This window comes from Lasioglossum baleicum, chromosome 15, assembly GCF_051020765.1.
Source record: "Lasioglossum baleicum chromosome 15, iyLasBale1, whole genome shotgun sequence".
NCBI lineage: Eukaryota > Metazoa > Arthropoda > Insecta > Hymenoptera > Halictidae > Lasioglossum > Lasioglossum baleicum.
Window position 1 is genome coordinate 12,741,753 of NC_134943.1, and position 5,464 is coordinate 12,747,216.

Here is a 5,464-nt window from a genome sequence, read left to right on the forward strand (position 1 = left end):
ATAAGTTTTATAAAATGGCGTGGTGGTATCTCGGGGCCGAATGCCGACGCTTAACCGGTTAGACTTGTTTCCAGGATTACAAGGGTGCGGGATGCGCCTTCTCATTTCTCGATAATGCAAATGGGGCTTTTCAGCCTAGATAAATTCAGCATAGATAAATCTATGCTATTTCTCGACTTTATGACAATAGCTAAATGCGCAGCTGTATGCTTCGGAATAATGCAAATTACTTTTGAATACTGCAAAACCACATTTTCATTTATCGAGAAATGAGAAGACGCATCCCGCAGCCTTGCAATCCGGGAAAAACGAATCTAACCCCTTAAGAGGATCAATACAGTCTACGGGTCTTTGCATGATTAACCCTGGCACGGTACTCAGAAATAGTTGCTTCATCCATTTTCGCGTAACACTTTAATCCTTTGCCATCCAAAGCCCCAAAACATCCCACCATCATATACATATATTCCCTTACGTAATTCGACTAACCTATTTAGAACAGCGTTATCGATAAATGCGATGTAAATCAGTCGAATAAGGAGCTATCAGTGCAGAAGTGCAGAAAGGATTTAAACAGTAACTTGAAGTTCATTTCTTACAAATATTGTCATCCTCAGGGATGTATGCAGGAAGGCAATCAATGCATGTGCGGTCAATTTGTCGCTTGAGTAATTTCTTTTGGAATGTGCCTGTGCGAATTCTCGGAGCGCGGAAAGTAACCGCGGATCATCGAAGCAAACATTCACACGCAGCTCTCTTTCTAATAAGCTGGAACGTATTGAATGACTCGATAGAATGAAAGAGAAGAGAATATGGAGACGAGTTGACAAAAGAAACAGTAAGGTGGATGAGGATAAGGTTGAAAGGGGGTGAAACAAAGGGACAAGAGACAGGACGGAAGAAAAAAGCGGGGGAAAGAGTGAAAGGGGGACGAGGGTAGGGTAGCAAGGCAGGAAAGGTGGACGAGAAGGGGCTGCTTCTCTCGATCCTGGTTCCGGATTAAACTTTAATTGATTCAACTCCGTGGTCTGTAGTCAGCGAGGCGCATAGGAGAAGAGGGCACTCGCTCCCTTACCAGTGAACCTGGCTAAGGTAGAAGGCACTCCTCCTTTTCCTTTCAATCTCCTGCAGCAGGATGCGCCTATTATTCTGTTCCGCGGTAGGCCGATAAGTCGAGACGGATCGACCTGGACGGGAAGAAGAATATAATAATTGCTAAGAAAAGAAAAGAAACCGCCGCCGCAGTTATCGTCGCTGCGATTGTCGTGTCCCGGCACCGCCGCGCCCTCGACAACGGGTAATTATTTTTAATGATGCAAATTCGACTCGAAGCTTTCCTCCCACCTTGCTCTATCAATCAATTACCGTGCATCTTTGCGCTAGCACGAAACGACCACTTCCGGTGCATCGCCCGCAATAAATTCTATCAAAGTAACGCGCCGATGCACTTCGAATAAGCCGGAGAAACATTTCAGAAACAGCTTCGACCCTTGCGCAAATAGTCTGGTACCCAGACGCTTTGGGTACCTCTTCCGAACGTGAATATCTTAGATATTGAATGTTTACCGAGATCGTTTTTCATCTTCATGTCAATGCATTCAACTTAGCCTCCCAGGTCCAACAGATCGTATCGTAAAGTCGCAGTGCCGAAGGTTCGGGTAGCAAGTAAGTGTATCTGGAAAGCACAAGAGATTCAGTCACCCCCACCCTTGGGGAGGGCCCAAACAAAAGGGCGGCCCTACGAGTATAGACGGCACCAAGTGCAGTATTTCCCTAGCAGCAGTTGTATAAATTAACTTAATTAGGTGTTTATCATGTTTTTTGAATGTGTGCCCGTCAAGCACATTGCGCCCAAACTCGGCGGCCCAGATATTGCGCCCGACGGAAGGTTAAGGAGAATTTTTCGTTTTCTGATTCGGATGAAAAATGAAAACCGTCTCACATAAACGTGGTTGCCACCACACTTCTGTTGGACATTTTGTAATGAAAATTGAGTATCTTGTAGATAAGAGTGTGACACAACTTATATATGTATGTACCAAATGTTTTTCAATATAACCTTTTCTTTAAAGTAAGAATTTATTATATCATATTTTGTGTAAGATATATTTTAGGCGTTATCCCCACGTTCTGCTAATAATTCGAAGCTCGTTCTCCGAGACAGACACGACGAGTCTAGTTAACGAGGATGTTAGCAAATTTCTCACTGCCAGTGTCGTGGTTCCACGGGGCGACTCACGATAAAACGGTCCTCCCTTTCTTATCTAAGAGATACGGGGCGCAAGTAAACGTAGCAAGGTCTATCAAGCCCCGCCCCTGGTACTTCCCCCGAAGAACAGCGTTTTAATCTTCCAGAAGCCAAGAGGCGAAGGGGCGAAAGTTCGCGGTACAGGAAAGTAACGGAACGAGAACAGAAGGTGGGCAGAGGAGATAGTAGGGGAGAAGGTCTAACCCCAGCGCGCCCTTTTATTTGGAAATAATTGAGAGGGCCACGTAGAAAACAAAGGGCAGGGCATGGCAGGGCAGTTCGTGGCTGAGCTTGGCTGCCGTGGAGGGCTACAGGCGACTCGACGAAACGGTCACGGGAATCGTATTACATACCCGGGGACCGCGAAATAAGCGAGAAGCAACAGCGGATTTCGACAGCTTGATTCTTCCGTTCCGGCTTCCGATCGAACCCAGTTCCTTCCCTTCCCGTACCCTTCTCCATTCTCCATTCTCCATTCTCCACATTCTCCGTTCTCCATTTTCTATTCTCCTGCTACTGTAGTCGTTGTCGTCGGTTGCGGTGCGTGTTCTTCCAGCTTGATCCCCCCGTGAACGATGAAAGGGGAACAGTAAAAGGAGAAAGAGAGAAAAGGGGGTGGAGATGAAGACTTGAACGGGGTTGGTCGAGGCGACGCGCGGCTAGGCACCCCGGCGACGTTGATTCGATTTTACGGCTAACAAGAAAATTATATTCGAGATTGGGTAGGTAATCGTGCGAAGCATCTCACCGGTCGCACACTTGCGCGTCGGTTCTCTTTTTTTGTACGCCCTCCTCTTGCCTACGCTCTCGCCTCTTACGGGAGTTTTACCCCCTTGCGCGCGCGGGAAACGTTACAGAAATAACTCGTCAAGGCGATTACCGGTGAAGATTGCTCGATAGATTCCAGAGGGTCGCGCATAAAAGTGCGGATTGCCAGGCTCGAAAATATCCGCGGCAAACACTGCCCGTGCCGACACGGTGTGCTCACCCTTCTACGTAACCGATTTAACCCTTCGACCGGCGCTCGATGTTTACGCGCGAACTTCCCGCGATCGCTGCGGCATCGTATCCACGCTTGACACTCCGGAGAACCACTTATCACCGACTTCCGACGGAGTAAACGGAACTTGCCGCGCCGGGAACTGCATCATCAGCCTCGGTTCTCCATGTCTTTGAACGTGGACGGGACGCGCGGTGGTCGCAAAATCGTAGAAATCCGGGCTAAATTCATAAATCTCTTCAATCTCTGTAGGCAACCTGGGTCTCTATGCCAGCAGCAAAATTTAATTCTTTACAATATTTATTTTTTCCATTTATGCTTTAAACATTCGATGCACTAAAGATTATACAGGGGGCGAGTCATCTAACGTTTGTACCCCAAATATCTTCGTTGTTTTCAAAGATACATTCAATATCTTGAAGACAAAGTTGAATGGTAAAATGGAGCACACACGACACCAAAAAGTGTTTGTTTTTATGTCATTTTTTATACTAGAGATGTCAAGATCATCTTGATTTTTTACCTCGATTTTTTGTCCTCAAGACATTTAATGTATCTTTGAAAACGACAAAGATATTTGAGGTACAAACGTCATGTGACTCATCCTATACAATTAGGAGCATAACTGATCGCACACATTTTAAATCAGAATAACTTTTTCACGAATGGACCAAACACGACTTGAATTTCTTTGTAAGGCTAGAAGAATTAGTTTAGTAAATGACGTCTAAAAAATATGTTGAGAAAATGCATTTGGTCGGAATTGTGAAAAACAATTCCAAACAAGTGTGTGATCAGTTTTGCTCCTAACTGTATACTAAAAACGCATAGGCTTTTTTAAAAAAATTTTTTAAATATTGCATTGTCATCCAGTTCTGAGCTGTTTAAAATTTCAAGTTTCTAGCTCATCGGGAAGTTAGTTTAAAATCAATTGCAAAATTTGTACCGAACAAACAGACAGAGACAAGAAAGCGAGCTAATAAAAACTTGGTAAAATAAGGACTTCGATACATATTGGAGGATTTTACCAAATTTTTGAAAGCCTAGAACAGTCAAAAAATTGAACGTAAACGAACCAGGTACTGCGCGGAAGGTGCAAGACTAGGGGTAAAATTTAATTGAACTCTATTGCAAAAGTAATTCTTTATAATTCTATTTTCAAGTGCACTCTCTTGCAGTACGACCCTATTTTGAGGAGTGCGTGCAATATGAGATTGTATTCAAAATAATAGATTAATACAATTCTCTATTGTAGGACACGCCATGTTGATTGCAACGATGCTTACTTCAATCACAAAGTTTTATTAACAAAACATAAAGTACGTTTTTACATAACCTAATTAACAACAGCATTGCGCCACATTTGGAATCAAGAACCCACTCGAAAAATTCGGAGCAGATTACGTTAAACCGGGGGATGGGTAATAAGGAGTACAGCGAAGGCAGTTGCATCGAACTTCTGGTTCCGGGAACGGGAAAAATCCGGTGAATCAGTGTCCGTGGCTCATTGGCTCGGTAATAGCGGTAACCCGCCATCCAGGGCGGAATAGCGTGCTTATTGTGGTAAACCTGGAACTTAATGGTCTGTGACCCGAGCACGCTGAGCAGCTCCGCTGGGTATACGCGGTGTGTACGCGGTCCTGAAGGAGCGGGGACCAAAAATTTAGTTATTCGTGCACAGACGGAAGAACTAACGTTCCCGGTACTTCGACGCGCCTGCTAGGCGTCTCCGGTCGCGTGGCTTTACGATCCTGTATAATTTCTCTTCTACCGCTCCTCTACGCCAACTTTGAAACAGCGCTTTCGCAATGGCTTCCTTTCGATCTTCATCGTGGATGCCTGTTGCGAACATCCTTCACTGCGACGCGACGTAAGCCATTAAGGGGGGATTCTCGTGTAACTGGTCCAAAAATATCGATTTTTTAAATTGTATTTCTTAATAGTACAGACCCTTGAAAATCATTCCGCGAATCGATCATTTTTATGGGGAATAATTAACTATATCGTTTGGTGTTTTTTAAAAATGCTCGGTCCTATTCACAAAAATCGAAAATGACTTACATCCTCCACCTAAAAGAAACTGTTATATTAACGTATAACTTTTGGGTGACTATACAGAAAAGAGTGCACCTCGCCGTTCTTCGATGAAACACAAATATGTTGTAGAATTCGTAAGCAACTTTTTCCTGTACGTGTTACCGCTCTTTCGTTCGATT

At 44.3% G+C, this 5,464-nt stretch overlaps 1 long non-coding RNA gene across 1 annotated transcript; it reads right to left on the reverse strand.

The window, feature by feature from the left end:
• Positions 1 to 561: 561 nt before the first annotated feature.
• Positions 562 to 3,688, reverse strand: LOC143216390 (uncharacterized). The gene is made up of 3 exons (XR_013010557.1): positions 2,602 to 3,688; positions 1,567 to 1,675; positions 562 to 1,187 (listed from the first exon to the last, which is right to left on the reverse strand). It is a non-coding gene; the product is annotated as an uncharacterized LOC143216390 (long non-coding RNA).
• Positions 3,689 to 5,464: the final 1,776 nt, after the last annotated feature.